Source organism: Piliocolobus tephrosceles, chromosome 3 (genome assembly GCF_002776525.5).
Source record: "Piliocolobus tephrosceles isolate RC106 chromosome 3, ASM277652v3, whole genome shotgun sequence".
NCBI classification, from domain to species: domain Eukaryota; kingdom Metazoa; phylum Chordata; class Mammalia; order Primates; family Cercopithecidae; genus Piliocolobus; species Piliocolobus tephrosceles.
The window spans coordinates 34812079-34829719 of record NC_045436.1 but is presented as its reverse complement, the minus strand read 5'-3'; the positions used below and the strand labels follow the sequence as shown (position 1 = coordinate 34829719).

The following is a 17641-nucleotide window of genomic DNA, read 5'->3' as shown; positions in this document are numbered from 1 at the left end:
GTTACTTTTTGCTTTTCTATTAGTTACTTAGAGAAGTCTGTTAAAATCTTCAACTCAGTGGGCCTATTTTTTCTTCTTATTCCCTCAATTTTTGCTCCATATATTTTGAAATTATGCTATTAGGAGCATACAGATTTAACATTGTTACATTTGTTGAATTGATCCATTTATAATTTCAATGACTCATCTTTTCCAAAATTTTTGCCTTAAAGACCATTTTGTACAATGTTAACATAGCCATAGCATCTTCTTTTGTTTACTATCTGCATTGTATATCTTTTTCTAACTGTTTACTTTCATAACACACTCAAAGTGTTGTGTTTTGTTTTGTTTTCTATTTTCTCACTTAGCAACAGTCAACACAGAAGATCGCTGTGGCCAAATGTGTAATAGTTGCTCCCTACACACCAACCAAGCAATCAGTTCTGCAGCAGACAGCAGCTGGGTGTCCTCCAATTCAATTTCAACACTCTACCTGGAAACTGCATCAGATCCCACAGGTTGAGGTCTCAGTCTCACAAGACTGCCCCTACTCCCCACCTCCCGTCCCCATCATTGAGTTATCAGTTGCAAGTCCAGCCTCCAGAACGTCTGAGTGACTGGTTTCAAGGTGAGTCTTCCATGATCCCCTCTCTGAGTTTGACTAATTTGCTAGAGCAGCTTAAGGAACTCAGGGAAACATGTTCACTGGTTTATTATAAAGGATACTCCAAAAGATACAAATGAAGAGGTATATAGGGTGAAGTGTGAGGGAAGGGGTGTGAAGTTTCTTTGCCCTCTCTGGGTGTATCACCTTCTGGGAGCCTCCATGTGCTCAACTACCCAAAAGCTCTCTGAACCCAATCCTTTTGAATTTTATGGAAACTTCATTATGGAGGCACAATTGATTAAACCATTAACTTAAACGTCACCTGTTTTCCCTCCCTAGAGGTTGGGGAATGGGACTGAAAGTTCCTACTCTCTAATCATGTCTTGGTCTTTCTGGTGACCAGCCCCCATCCTGAAGCTACCCAGGAGTTGCCTGCCATCAGTCAGCTCATTAGCATACAAAGAGACATTACTTTGGAGATTCTAAAGCAGGTGTGTCCAATCTTTGGGCTTCCCTGGGCCACACTGAAATAATTGTTTTGGGCCATGCATAAAATACACTAATACTAACAATAACTGATTAGCTAAAAAAAAAAAAAAATCACAACAAAATCTCATAATTGTTTAGAATTTGTGTTGGGCTGCATTGATAGCAGACATGGGTCACATGCATCCCATGGGGTGTGGATTGTTCTAAAGGTTTTAGGGATGTATGCCAAGAAAGGAGACAACTAATCTATTTAATTTGTAGCTATTTAAATTTATTTACCAATATAATTTAGTTTAAATGTGCCATTTTGATATTCAGTTTTTAATTTTTCCCATCTACTGTTTGGTCCTTTATTCTTCCTTTTCTAAAGTCTTTGTATTATTTTTTAGTATTCCATTTTGCCTTCTACATTAGCCTTAGTTATGGGTTCTCAAATATTCTTTAAGGGATTAAGCTAGAGATTACACTTAAATTCTTAAAGTCTATTATAAAATAGTACTTTTTAGGACTTCTCAAGAAAAATGCAAGAATCTTACAAGTCAATCTAACAAAAATTTAACTTTATTTAACATCCATCTCAGTCTTTTACTATTGTTATGTTTTGTTTGTTCATAAATGATAAAAGCACAAAACATTATTATTGGTTTACTAGGTCAATATTTATACTTCTTCGCATGTTAAACCTTTTGCATGATTTTTAATACAGTCTGCAACTTTGTGGTCCTTTCTGATATCATTTACCTCTCCATGGAAAAATTTGTAAAACATTTCTTGTAGTGCCAATCTTCTGATGAACAAATTCACTCAACTTACTTCTGTCAAATAATGGCTATTTCTCCTTCAGTTTTGAGTTCTAAGTTGATATATATATGTACTTTTTAAATGCTTTCAGTTTTATTTTGCTCTCAATATTTCTTTTGAAAAGTCATTTGTCAGTCTTTTTTTTCTTGTTTTAAGGTAATATTTCTTCTTGGCTTTTTTAGATTTTTGTATCATTGTTTTTAAAAAGCTTAAATATAACATGTTTAGATTTTTATTTTCTTTTTATTTATTCTGTTGGGCATTAGCTGAGCTTCTGGGATAGATAAGTTGTTAAGTTTCATGGGTTGGGGAAAAATTCGTCATTATATCTTGAAATATTGCTTCTGTCTCATTTTTCTCCTCTCCCCCAGGACTTAGATGACAAAAATATTATTTTTATTCTGCCCCATATATTTCTTACACTCTTTTCTTTTTATTCTTACAGTCTGTGCTTCAGTTTTGATATATTGCTATTGATCTTTCATCAAGTTCATCATTCCTCTCTTTTGTCATGTTCAGGCTACTACTGATTCATTCAACAATGTTTAAATATTTGCTAATGTTTGACTTTTAGAATGTTCATTTGATTTTTTAAATTAGATTTCTATTCTTTGACAAAATCTTATATTTCAGACATTTTTCTATTTTATCTTACACATAATATTTATTTCTCTCTCTCTCTTTTTTTTTTTTTTTTGCTGTCTACAATTCCTGGTTTATCTTTGGGTCTGTTTTTATTGCTTGTTTTGTTCTGATTATTGGTTACATTTTTCTACCTCTTTGCCTGTTTTTTAATTTTTTATTGTATGCTGGGAATTTTTTAATAAAAAGATTGGTAGATGCTGAAGGTGATTTTATTGTCACCCAGAGATAGTATGTTCTTTGTTCTGCTAGGCAAGTAGGGTGAAAGTCTGACTATGTTGATCCAATTAGGGATTGATCTGGATTAAGTCTTAGCTGAATTTTGATTAAACTTTCTTCTCCTCCTCCATTTTTTTTCTTAGTGCAGGACCTCTTCCTCTATTATACTTTATCTACTGTTTTAGCTTTCTGTTGTTGCATAACAAGTTACTACAACTTAGCAACTTAAACACACATTTATTATCTTACAGTCTTTGAGTCAGGAATTTGTATATGGCTTAGCTAGATCTTCTGCAAGGTGACAATCAAAGTTTTGGATAAATCTGGGTTCTCATTTTAAGGCTTAACTGGGAAGGGATCCACTGTCAAGGTCATGAGGTTTTGGCAGAATTCAGTACCTTGTATGGTTCTGCATTCTGGACTGTGGGTCCCAATTTCCTGCTGGCTGTCAGCCTGAAGGTGCACTTAGTTCCCAAGTAGTTTTTGGCCAGTTGTCAGCCTCAGTTCCCTGTCACATAGGTTTCCCAATACACCTGTTTGCTTCTTCAAAGTCAGCAAGGGAGAGAGTCTCCTAACATGAGAAGTGTTACAATCTTATATAACAATTGTGGAAGTGACACCTTCCAGAATTTGCCATATGCTTTTGGTTAGAAGCCAGTCGCAGGTCCTACACTTAAGCGGAGGGGATTGCACAAGGGTACGAATTCTCAAAGGTGAAGATCAAGAGGGCTACATGGAATGTGTCTGCCTCACTGCCTAAGCAGTATGAGACTAAAGATATGTCATTTTGTCTTTCTGATCCAGCATCTCAGCATTCCCACTAGCCAAAAACTCAGCAAATGTTCTGTAGATGAAAACAGCCATGTGTTTGTATGTACTTCAAATTCTAATCTGTCCTGCCAGCTTGCATATCCATCGAGAACTCTACTGTTTTCGGTTTTCCTCAGAGTCCCTCTGTCGAAATCAGCTCAATCTCCAGCTCTCTAAGACTGGGCTCTTCTGTTTCTGGGATTTTAGTTCATCTTCTCTTTGCTTCCACAGCTCTGAAATCTTTAACTCTGATGTCTTAAACTCTGATGTCTTACAGCTTTAAAAGTGTAACTCTTATAGCTTATCTAGTTTGACACTACCTATTAGCTTCCCCCCTCACATAGTATCTCATCCAGAAACAATAGTCTATCTATGTCAATTTTAAACTACTTCAGGAGTTGGTATTATGCCCTATTTTATGCAGCCACAATGGGTAAAATAGCCCTAGATATATATGAATTCAAACAATACTTATTTAACTCACTAGAAAATAGGACATTATATTTTGGTGCTTTTAAAGAACATGTGATGAAATTTTACAGGGCAGAGAGAGGTAAAATAGTAATCACTAATTTACTCCAACATTTAAAGCTAAGTTTCACTGTGTCTAACCTCTTGGTATTGTGTGAGTAGATCGGAGAAATAATGACCATGCAATGTGATAGTAGACTTTTTTTTTCCATTTGCCTATCTAAATAATTCTAATGTTTTTAAGCAATGTATTACTGTGTACGAATTTATGTTTTTGGGATTTTATATTACATAAAGCAAGATATGTATAAGCAAATTTCATAAATAAGATATGTATAAGCAAATACTATTTGGTATAGCTTACATTTTAAAGGAAAGACACATTGCTAATGTTCATTTAAAATGGCTGTAAGAACCAGAGCACACATAAAAATAGATATCAATAACAACAGTTTCAGATGGGAATATGTGAAAACTAAGTATGAAATAATATATGTCATAAAATAAACTCTAAGTTGTTTATTGCTTCTGGATAATAATTTCCATTTGAGTAGTTATTCATCATTGCATTTTAAATTACAGATCATATATTTGCACAATTTCATTATGTTATTTTTTTACATATTTAAAACTATAAATTGAAAAATAAAATAAAAAATTTCTAATATTCATTTTTCCTTAAGGTAAAGATAATTGACATGAGTTTTGTCTTTAAAAAAGTATTTTTGTGATTACCAACAACATGAATATTTTATCTCATCTACTATTCTAATGCAAACATTAAAAAGTTTTTGAAATTGTGCTGATGTTATTAATATATTGTATTCAAGAATATAATTTAAATTATATGGTATAGAACTCAATTATGTTATTTTAAAATTATACATAAATAAGTCATGATATTCTGGGTTAAGAGAATCCCATATGTCTTCTTTAAAACTATAAGTAGCCACAAAGACAAATGTATTTGTTGTATTATAAATATAGCTTGGTTTCTGGTTTAATGTTCCCTTGAAATAAAAACTTTAATTCAATTGCTCCACACACTTAAAAAAGTTGTCATTCTGACAGGTCTTGCCAAAAAACTTGTCATGCAGGTTAGATATTGATTTCTCTTTTTTCTTTATTTACTTCTCATTCTCATGATTGAGACAATGCTTTCTGGCAATAAATTAGGGGACGATGGGAAAATAGAAGTTGGCTTGGCTTTCTAAATATTTAGCATCTTAAGAGAAGAATATTATAGAGATCTGGCAATTTGAAACAGGTTAGTGACTGTGATCAAAGCTTGTTTTGTAGAATTTAAATGTTATTTGCAGGCTTTGTCTTCTATGTAAACGTTTAAAATAATCATACTAAACATTAACATTCTCCACAGAATTTGGAATTATAACCCAAGGAAAGGTGAAGGTAAACAGAGTTTCCCCTGCACTCCATTAAAACTTCTCTTGTTAAGGCAACCAATGACTTTTGCATTACCAAATCCAGTGGCTACTTCATAGTCCTCATTGCTCCAGAGTTCTTAATAGCATTTGTGTCCTTCGTTCTTCAAACATCCTCTTTGGGTTGATTCTGGAGCATCCTATTCTGATTTTTCTTCTATCTCAGTCTCCAGACTTATTCAGTGATAGGATTTTTTTCTTTTTGCTCTGTATCATTTGATTTCTACATTTTATTTCTAAGTATTGGAGGGCTCCAGGACTGAGCAATCTGACCTCTTCAGTTCTCTACCTATGCTCACTTAGATAGTTTCATCCAATCCCGTGACTTTAAATACCGTCAATACACAAACACTGAAAAATATTTATCTTGGGTTCTAATCTTTCTCCTTTACTGTAGACTAATTAATACATTGAACTGCTTCCTTAACATCTACACTTGAATGTATAATAACCGTTTGTCTTAGTGTGTTTGTGCTGCTATAACAGAATACCCAAGACTAAGTAGTTCATAAAAAACAGAAATTTGTTTAACAGTTCTGGAAGCTGGGAAGTCCAAGATCAAGGTGCTCTATGTCCATTGTCTGCTGAGGACCTGAGTTTCTGCTTCTATAGTAGTACATTGAATGCTCTGTCCTATAGAGGGGAGAAATGTTGTGTCCTCATATAACTGAAGGTTGACAAGCAAAAAGGACTGATATTTCGATGTTTAACCCCACCAAATCTCATGCTGAAATGTGATCCCCAGTGTCAGAGGTGGGGCTTGGTTGGAGGTGTTTGGGTCCCAGGGTGGATCCCTCATGAATGGCTTGGTGCTCTCTCACAGTAATGAGTGAGTTCTCACTCCATTGATTCACATGAGATTTGGTTGTTGAAGAGCCTGGCACCACCTCCTGTCTCTTGGTCCCTCTCTCACCACATGACATGTCTGCTCCTTGTTCACCTTTCTTTATGAATGGAAGCTACCAGAAGCCCTCACCAGAAGCAGATACTGGCACTATGCTTCTTTTACAGTCTACAGAATCGTGAGCCAAATGAACCTCTTTTCTTTGTAAATTATCCAGCCTTAGATAATCCTCTATAGAAATGCAAATGGACTAATACAGGGGACAAACTTTCCTCATCAAGTCTTTTTAATCTATTCATGAGGGTGGAACCCTCAGGACTTAAATGCTTCCTAAAATAACCCACCTTGCAACATGGTTGTATTGGGTATTAAGTTTCCAACACATGAATTTTGGGGAACACATTCAAACCACAGACGTATCTCACATTTAACATGTCCCAAAATTAATTTACGTACTATTCAATAAAGCTTTGCCTTCCCCAGAATCCTCATCTCTGTCAATTATAAGACTTTCACTCTACAAATATTGGAGTCATTTTCAAAATCTCTCTGTCACCTTCAACATTCAGACAACCGTTTGGCTCTATTTTCGTAATATACTCTGCATAAAACCATGTCTTGCTTTCTATATTGCCATAAAAAAGTCTAGACTACCATCGTCACTTGTCTGACGATTGCAATAATTTCTTAACTCGTCTCCCTATTTCGTTCTCCCTAAAGCCGAATTTGCAAACAGTAGCCATTGTGATTCTTAAAATGAAATACTGATGATATCAATCTCTGTTTCAATCCTCCAAAGTAGAATGGAAAATTTTTCACATCATTACATAGTTTTTTCCCTGCTGACCTCCCTAACCTGTTATCTTTTACATCCTTGGATATTCCTTGAAAGTGCAAAGATGCTCCTCTACCAGGGCTTTGTAACTGTTGTCGCTGGTGCCTGGAATGCTCTTTCTCAGATATTTACATGCTGTGCCCCCACGCCACTCACATCTTTGAGGCTAGGCCTAACCACCGTCCATTTGCAGTTTTATTTCATGACGGTAACTAGTTTTTTTTTTTTTTTTTACTTTTCTCATCATCTTGGTTTCTTTTTTCCCATCACTTCACACTTTTCCTTAGAGCCTTTTCCCTGGCTATCACTGACCCAATTGATACCTCTAGCCCCTGCAAATTCCCTTTAAAGTAAATGTTATCCATAAAGGGGCAAACCAAACAGTGTCCTACATTTTTTAGTAGCTCTTATTGCTACCTAATATTATTTGATGTTATGCTATATTTATTAATTTTTATGTGTCTTCCACACCAGAATAAAAGTTTCATAAAATCAGGCTTAATCTGTCTTCACTTTTGTATGCCCAGGTCCTAGAATAGTGTCTGCACATAGCAGATACTCAGTTGTAAAGGGATATTAGAGCCATGTCCTGAATTATCTCTTGTGGTGACTAGACATTGATCATCTGGTGATCTGGCCACAGAGTAATAAAATTCTTTTAAAAAATTGGGGATAAAGTTTCTTCAGGAAAAAACACTCCAAAGGAAAAAAAAAACCAAAACTCTGTTCATTCACTCATGCAATGCATCTCTTTTGTACACTTATTATCTGCAAAACCCTTTTATGGATGTTGCCTAGAGAAGGGAGAATGAAGATAAATAAGGTATTTGTTGTGAATAGAAATGTCCATGTATGTAATTTTACTCAGGGGAAGCTCTTCAAAAAGAAAACTAGCCTTATAACTTCCATTTTGTTCTTATTAAGGCTTTAAACCAAGAATATTTTCTTTTCTAGCTAAGCATGCTCTTTTCGCAAATTCTAGGGGTAATATCACTGCCCATCTACCTGTAATTATGGTGAAGGCTCTATTGTGAACAGTTTTGCTTAAATAGGGAGCAGAGAAAAAGTGAAGGTTGCTAGAAGAAAATATGGGTCAATGATTTTTTTAAAAACAGAGTTGTTACAGCATTTTTAATACTGGTGGAAATAATAGAGAAGGAATCTAACTTTTATGCACTTCCTGCTTTCATTTTACCACTTTGGGTTGTGCACCGGACTAATAATATGTCCTTCTCCAACAAAAATCCCATCTTTGTGTTTGATGGCATTAAGCCCAAAAGGTCTTTAGGGATTATCTTGTTTAGCACCCTGTATTTTACAGCTAAGAGAGCCAAGGTGCAGAGAAGGCAAATACCATCATCTTTTTCCTAGACTACTGCTGTCGCTTCCTTACAGGGTTTTCATAGTCTCTGCCCTTCTGAGTCATTCTCCCCTCTTTGAAGCCAGTGAAACATTAAAAATGAAGATCTGACATTGCATCACTCCTACCTCTAATGCTTTTGCACCTAGGCACCAAGGTCTTTGGACTTCCAGTTTCAACGACCAATTGATAGGGTTTGGATTTGTGTCCCCTCCCCAATCTCTTGTCGAATTATAATCCCTAGTGTTGGAGGAGGAGCCTGGTGGGAGGTGATTGGATCATGGGGGGGCAGGTTTCCCCCTTGCTGTTATTGTGATAGTGAGTGAGTTTTCACAGATCTTGTTGTTTAAAAGCATGTAGCATCTCCCCCTTCTTTCTCTTGCTCCTGCTATGGCCATGTAAGATGTGCCTGTGTCCCCTTCAACTTCTGTCATGATTGTAAGTTTCCTGAGGCCTCCAGCTATGCTTCCTGTACAGCCTGTGGAACCAATTAAACCCCTTTTCTTTATAAATTACCTGGTCTCAGGTATTTCTTTATAGTAGTACAAGGATGGACTAATAGACCGATTATTCTGTTATGTTTGATAGGTGATTTTGCTGTTTATAAAATAAATTTAGAGTTTAAGTTAATAAATGGTAACTTAGTTGAAAAGAAAGAAAATGATGATCTAATATAGGGGTTCTTACTGGTTCTGGAAACTTGTACTTTAGCATCACTCAGGAAGCTTTTATGTGGTGAGTTTGAAGCATTTACTTATTCTCTGTATTCATCTTCTAACCCTTTCCTTTTAACATTGTGTTACTGTGTTTTAATCGTCCTAGTGGTAGTATGCCTATAAAAAGGTAATAAAACTTTTTCCAAGCATCTTTAGATAGTATAGGTTAATTGCACAAATATAAGTTAATTGCAAAGTTGAAGAAACTGGACAATGACTGATATGTCATTGAACATTCCCCTTGGAATGTTTCAAGTCTATTGGAATGACATTTCTTTTGTTCAGCAAATTATTTTAAGTCTAACATAAAACTCTCGGATGAGTGAATAATGAATTGCCATGGAGAAGTTTGAGTGGTTTCTGCAGGGCAGATTAGACATAAAGAAAAGAATGCATTTATCTGTTATTATTTCCCAGTGTAGCCTTTATTTTTCTTTTCCTCAAGTTTTCTATAAGACTTACAAGGGGATGATGATTTATTTTTAGGAATGCCTAATGATGTTGGGAGATACTTAAAATAAACTTCAGCATGAAACATATATCTAATTTATACTTTACTTGGTTAATAATCCTTTATACTCAGGGTTTAGACCAAATATTTCAGTTTGTGCTTCCTTTGAGAGCAATGATCTATTCAATATGTCTAATGAAAACATTTTAACTGTTCGTTATGATGTTAAAATAATTCCATGGACTCCTATTTTTCTAGTTATCATTCTAATGCAATGGTTTGGTTTTTCTCTTATATGTTGTTTCAACATTTCAGAAAAATAGTTACGAAATCCATATTGAAGAGACATTGCACATGAGTATGTATCACTAGATATTTATATTGAGCATTTTCCTAGTGTTGTTATCTATTCTTATGTCTTTGTTTCTGTTTTTCATTAATTCATCTGGTGGTTTTTCTTATTTCGGTCACATCTGCAGTTAGGTTTCATGCATATGATACGCCCCTGGGTCTAGGGCGTTATTAAATCTCATTAAGTAGAAGGACTTTTTTAAAATAGTGTCTGTCACTTGACCCTTTTTAATAAAGAATAAAGTGTGTCAACTTCTTTCTAACCTTTACCTCAAGATATGAAAACACTCCTGAACACGTGGTAGTTTTGATTACATTGATAGCTGACATTCATCCAAAATTTTAAGGCTCCAGGGGACTCTGGACAGCATCCTGAGGTTGGCAGAATGAGCCTGGACATGGGGGTCAGTCAGGCCAGGTTTCAATCTCTGTGTTTCATATTTAGCAGTTATGTGGCCTTGGAAAATTGCTTAATATTCTGCTTTCCAGTTTTCTCATCTATAATAATGGGATAAGTAGTCATAAAATTGACTGCAGGGTAAATGAGACAATATTTCACAGTGCTGGGAGAACATACCTGTTGGTCATTAAATCTTAGTTTCTTCCTTTTGTATTATAGGTGAGGAAGCAGAGGCCCAGAAGAGCTTGAGGTTTTCCAAGCCTCCATAGATATATTGGCAGAGCCAGGTGTTCAGACTCCATGTTTCAGTTCCACTATTTAATTGATAAGTAATTTTTTACTTTTACTTTTATTAAAAATGAAAATATAGAATAAATTGATATATTGTTTGGTAGAAAACCAAAAGCCTGTGATCTAATATAGTGATAATCACTGGTGCTTGAGCCTCACTGCATGTTAGAATCTTCTAGGAAGCTTTAAAAAAATCCCAATGCCCAGGCCATACCCGATTCTTGTTAAACCATAGTATCTCAGGGTGGTGAAAGAAATAAAGACACAGAGACAAAGTATAGAGAGAGAAAGGCAGGGCCCAGGGGACCAGTGCTGTGCTTACAAAGGACCCACGCTGGCACCGGTCTCTGAGTTCCCTCGGTATTTGTTGCTCAGAAGATGAGGGAGTGAATCAGCAGTAAGACATACAGATGCCCGGAGATGTTCCATTTGCCCAGGGACGGGCAGGAGACAGATGTTTTTCTTGTGCTGAGATTTAGGAGAATGGTACTGACCTTCAACCACAAGCAGGCTTTAAGCATTTGCCTAACAAAGCACATTCCTTACAGCCCAAAATCCTTTAAACCTTAATTACCACAGCGATGTCTCTAGCAAGGACAAGATTGAGGGTAGAGTCACAGATTAACAGCATCTCAAATACAGAGCCAAATGGAGTCTCTTAAACTTACTTCTATCTATAAGAACACGGTAACAGGCTGACCTTTCTTTTCCCCACATTTCCCTCTTTTCTTTTCAACAAAATCACCATATATCTCTCAACTTCCTGAGCCCAGTAAAAACACATTTCTCAACTCAGAGATTACCACATATCTCAACTTTAGAAAAACACCACCTGGAAAATCCCCGATAAAGACACAGCCGTTTGTGGTTTTACTGAAAGCACGGGAACCAATAGAAAACTGCTAAATGTATAACTTAAAATGTTAACCAATTGTAATGCTGTAACCTAGAGAAATGCCTTGTTCCTCTGTAACCTTACAAGTCCTGTTTACATCGGGCTATAAAAAGCAAGCGCACGCATTGTTCGGGGCCCTCTTGTAAGCTGTGAAGCGGAGGGACCAAGTTCGAACTTGCAGTAAAGATCCTTGCCGCTTGGCTTTGACTCTGGACTCTGGTGGTCTTCTTCGGGGAATAAACGGTCTGGGCATAACAGTGGGACTCAGGCATAAATATTGTTTTTATAACTCCCTCTGTAATTTCAGTGTGATCTTATGCACAGAATTTACTGACACTGTTGAGATACTTCAAACCATCTGTAGCATAGTTTTAAAGGTTTGTTCTTCTGTCAGTAGATCAGGCATCTTGAGGAATATTGTTTTCCTTAAGTCTTTTGTTGGGGGGAGTTGGGGAGAACAGGATTTATTTCTTGCCCTCCAATGAAACCAGTTGTCAATGAAGTCTGAGATCTGTATTTGGCAGATCCAAACCCTACAGCATAAAGCAGAATATAAAAGGGAGGTGGGGATGGAGCTGAGGACAGCTGGCAAAATCAAGTGCAATCTGAAGCCACTGGGCTCTTTGCTTCCTGGCCTGGAGGCTTCTCACTGGCAACAAAATGTCAGGACCATCTCCCTGAGAAACCTGGGAGGCCTTGGAGAGCCACAGTTCCTCACTGGTCCCCTTGATAGCACCTGTCTGTTGCCCTGCTTATTTACTAGGATAGCGGTTCCAAAGCGAAAACACCTTCAACCTCATCTTGGTACTGAAAGGGACAATGTCTAGAAAGAGGAACAAAATTCTCTAATTGTATAAAATCCCTTAGTCTATTCCTACTTCAGAAACATCATGCCCAATATACTTTTGTATTTTAGTGTACTCCTTCCCTGCAATGCCTTTCATTGAAATACCTAGCTGCATTCTCAAGTGGGGGTTGTGGTTGGGTGGCTGGAGTGGAGAATGGAGAGTAAGCACATAAAATAGGTTAGACTTTTGACTGTCTTCTTCACGGTGTCTTGATCATATTTCCATAGTCCTTCCTCTGGTTAAAAAAATAAACTCACACGTCATTTAACAAAATGTATAATCAGTGGGCATGACCACTCCCCTCCCACTGTCTGCATGCTGCCTCACCACGTTTCTGCTTCAAGGTCCAGTGCAATGCCCCTTTTCTATAGAAACCTTCCATGCTGGCTTTACCCTTCAGGTATATTGTGGTTTCCAAATTATGTCTCAGGAAGGTTTGAAAAGTTTGGGACTCATGATAATAATAGCTAGTATTTATAGAATGGTGTAATCCATCCAGGTCCTGGCAGGGCACAGGTGGCACACTTAGCTTTTTGAAGGCATTTTTAATGAAAGAACTATTTACAGAGGTGCGGGAAGGGTAAAGGCAACCAACAAGGACTGCTGGAGCTGGCACAGTAGAGTCATTGTCAGCCCAGACATAAAGAGACAGAGGAGCTCTAGTGTTCCTGGCCCTATTCAGAGTTGGAGCCACTAAGTGGTGCTGTTCAACATGGCTGTAGTCATGGAAGGTCCTTGCAGAGCAGGGAGAGAGCAGGAGGAATAAATTCCCTAGACTCTCACTCCTGTTTGTTTCCAGTCTCCTGACAGTGCTTCTCATTGATGGAAATTAGCCAGAATCTGCATGACCCAGAAGCCTGAAAGTGGAGAACTTAGAGGACAGCAGGGAATGGGACAGAGAGGTATGGAGAGCAGATCTGGGGGCAAATGGAGTGCATGCCAGACACTGTGTGAAGTGGGGATTAACAACAATTTACGGAGGAGGAAACTGAGGTCATACAGATACGAAGTCACAGAACCGGGATTCCAACCAGGTCTCCAGCCCCTGAAGACCAAGCTCTTTCCTGTGAGCAGGTGGCTTCTCACTCTTGCACCTGGCCCCTCCTCCTAACCAGATCACGCTTTCCTAGAGGGTAGCATTGGGGGAAAACACAGTAGGTATTCAACACAATATAAGTTGGAAATGCTATTTGGTTTTATGTGAGAATTTCTAATGGCTGTCTTTAACGCAAATGTATTTAACAATAAAATTAAAAGTTTAATGTTCAGTCTCAACATTTTCCATCACAATTTCCTGACATTTTCCTATAATCATTTGCTATTGAATATTGGGACAAAATAGAGCAAAGCCTTCCTTTAAAAAAGAACACAAAGCTAGTTTCTGTGGGTATGTAAAAGTGTGACATTTTAAGAAAGAAAAATCCACAATATTGCCACGTAAAAAAAATAAAGATTGGTTTTCTAGAAAATTCACTGAGTTAAAAAGTCAAATTCTCTAGCAACCACCAAGTAGTGGGGTGACAGCACAGTATTTTGGAAGAGGCACTGTGCTGTGAGTCAGAAGCCTGGTGTTCTAATTCTTCCACTTTCTGAGACTGTGATCTAGAAAAATGTTTGAACATCCCTGTGCTCTCATTCTCAACTATTAAATGGAAGTAATAATACTCACATGACAACATCATAGGTTTGTTGTGAAACTCAAATGCGATTATGTGATAGATGTAAGTAATTTTTGAAGATCCCCTGCTCGCTGTGAGCCTATAATATCTATTTAAAATGGCTTAATAATGTGTTAAGAATGACTCAAAGGTAAAGACTTAAGAGATAAAATGAGACACTGCTGTATTTAAGTCATCAAAATGTTCTGTCTGGGACTTTTTGTGAATGCAAATTATATTTTAATTTTAAGACAGAATAAGAAGGATTAAGTGTACCAGAGTCGAGATAATGGCAAGTATTTAGGAAGGAGTTAGAATTATTTGAAAATATTTTGATTGTATCATGTTCCTCCCTGCCCCTTATATTAACTTCATTGGAAACTGTTCTTTGGATTTTATGCACTCGACATATTGCATCAAGATGAGAAAGGCAGAAAAGATGCCTTGTACCTATCATGCTATTGTGCTTTCAGGCAGTTAATGACTAATAAGCATGCAGTGTCCTGAGGAAACCACGTGATATTTTTCAGTCATGGTCCCAAAGTCCTCTTGGCAGGTTGAAAAGTGGTTCTTTCCTTGTCGGAGGAAACACAAAATACACAGTTACTGTTGCATTGGAGAGCAAAATCAGGGAAGAAAAGAAATTTCAAAAGCCTTTCGTAGTCAAAATTATTTTTAGTAGTATGTTGGCAGTATGAATTATTTGTACTTTATTTAGTTTTTCTTTACTCAGGTATATTTTCCTTAAGGTGGATTCAAATGTCAATGAATTTCACTGCAAAGGGGAAATTTATACTTTTTCCAAATTATTTAGACTTTAGTCTTCTGGTCACCACATCAAAACTCTTTATCATCTGCTATGGTTTGAATGTTTATTTCTTCTACAAAATCGATGTTGAAACTTAATCCCCAATGCAATAATATTAAACGGAGATTAGGTGATTAGGTTATGAGGGCTCCACCCTCATGGATGAAATTAATGCCTTAAGAAAGGGCTGGAATAGACCGGCTAGTCCCTTTATGACCTCTGTCCCTTCTGCCATGTGAGGACACAGAACTTGTCCCCTCTTATAAACACAGCTACCAGGTGCATCTTGGAAGTAGAGATCGAGCCTTCACCAGACACCGATCCTGCTGGTGCCTTGGCCTTGGACCTTCCAGCCTCCAGAACTGTGAGAAAGTAATTTCTATTATTTTAAAATTACCCAGTCTCACATATTTTGTTACAGCAGCATGATGAACTAAAATACCATCTCTCTTTTTTCAGATAATTGTACCTTTTGGAAAATAAAAACAATAAATATTTTTTCTCATCTTCTTCATCTTTTCTCAAATATCTCTATCTCACTGAGGACTACTCTGAATGTGCTCTCCTTTCTGGAACTCCTGGTTACTCTTATTTAGCTTTATTTTTCTTTCCCATTGCTATAATTTCCTAACATATGTAATAGAACTTATTATATGTGTTGTCTCTTGCCTATCTGTGTGTGGAGAAGACAAGTTCCTCGAGGGAAGGAGTCTGTCTGTTTTGTTCCATGACTCATCACTAGCACCTAGAACAGTGTCTTGCACTGAGTAAGGATGAAACATAGATTGAGTGAATGAACAGTAAGTATACATGCTCAGTATAGAAATTCGAAAAGTAAAATTTTATGGAAGGAAATAAAGTCTCCTGCAATCTAAGACGTAACCAGAATAACACTTCCATATATCCTGTTTCTTTGCCCATTCATCCTACTAACACGGTTAATGGAAGTTAGAAAACTACCTGCTGAACCACCTTGGCCTTACTCTTGCTCACCCTCTTCAGTTATCCTTCCTCAGGAGCCAGCTGTCTTGTGCCATGATCTTCCTATCTCTCCTCATATTAGTATCAACTGTTTTTCTTCATTTTGGCCTCATAAAACCCCTTCCAAACTGTTATCACACCATTGGTAGGATATTTGCACCAATTTCAATTCTGACTCCAAGCATGGTGAATTATTAATTGGCTGGAAAAAATTGTGTGTATGCATGTGCTGTAATTGCTGACTTATTTACTCAAAAATAACTACAATTTGGGTTTATTACTTGCAATCAAGAGGTTTATTGACACTTTTATGATGATCATCCTTGTGTCATTTCTCTGATTTTTCTCTTTGGATTCATAGAAAAAAGATAACTACATCAAAGGAAATGAACCTGTTTTGAAACTTGATACATTCTACTGAACTCCTTTCCTATCAGGAAATAATACCAATAGCAATAATACTGGTATTATTACGACCAGTTCATAATGCCATCAGGAGTTTTTGACAGTTTCCTGTGTCAATCTCACTACACTGCTATTTTCAAAATTTGCCAAGTTCATAGGTAAAAAAATCTCGTGATGATCTGAATTTGATCACTACTAATGAGATTAAATATTTTCATTGGCATTAGCCTTGTGTATTTCTTTTTGAATTAATGCTCTTTCTGTACTGGTAGGTTTATAGATATGTTTAGGTATTAAAGCTTCTTATATACTAAGAATAGCAACTCTTGTATCTTATGTATGTTGCAACTGTTTGATCTCAACTTGTTTGCCTTAAAATACATGTATGGTTTCTGATAATGTCTTAGTTCAGGCTGCTATAGTATATTAGCATAGACAGAGTGGCTTAAACAATAAACATGTATTTCTTAGAGATCTGGAGGCTTGAAGTCCAAGGATAAAGAGCCAGCAAAGCAGGTGTCTGGTGAAGGCCTGATTCCTGGTTTGCAGATGGCCTTCTTCTTCCTGTGTTCTCATATGGAGGAGAGAAGAAAGAGAGAGAGACAATTAGGGAGGGGTAGGGAGAGGGAGAAAGAGAAACAGAGAAAGAGGTGATCTGATGTCTCTTCTTACGAGGGCCATAATTCCATCATGAGGCTCCACCCTTATGACCTAATTAATTCCCAAGGCCCCACCTCCTAACGGCATCACCTTATGAGTTAGGGTTTTAACATATGACTTTTTTTTTGTTGGTAGGGGGAACCCAAACATGCAGTCTATAACATATATTGTGTTTATATTTAAATTTTGGGAAATTAAATTTATTGATCTTTTCCTTTGAGACTTTTCACAAAAAATTACATAATTTGGTCTTTCCATGTAAGTTTCAAAAGAAAAGAACTGGATTTATGAGGAATTATTTTATTACTGGACAGAGCTGTGTTCTGTTTTATCAGTAAGAACGCTCATCAGTATGTTATGTGCTACTGATTTCAAGGTAGAAGCTTCCTGAACACCAAATGTATAATCTTTAATAAATTCCTGACTATTAATATTTTCAAAACTTATATTGTGACTCTAGTAAATAGAAAGGCCATCTTTCCACTGAACCTGATTTTGTTTTTTAAATTTTTATTTTTTGAGACACAGTCTCGTTCTGTCACCCAGGCTGGAGTGCAATGGTACGATCTCCACTCACTGCAGCCACCGCCTCCCAGGTTCAAGCAATTTTTCTGCCTCAGCCTCCAGAGTAGCTGGGATTACAGGCATGCACCACCATGCCCTGCTCATTTTTGT

The 17641-nt window shown here is 36.8% G+C and overlaps 1 long non-coding RNA gene across 2 annotated transcripts in view; it reads left to right on the top strand.

The window, feature by feature from the left end:
* The window catches only part of LOC111553267, a 128223-nt gene that overhangs the window by 38655 nt on the left and 71927 nt on the right, over positions 1-17641 (top strand). For both annotated transcript variants that reach the window (XR_002734878.2, XR_002734877.2), the window contains exon 2: positions 351-610. This is a non-coding gene — a long non-coding RNA (uncharacterized LOC111553267). The remainder of the gene's footprint in view (positions 1-350; positions 611-17641) is intronic.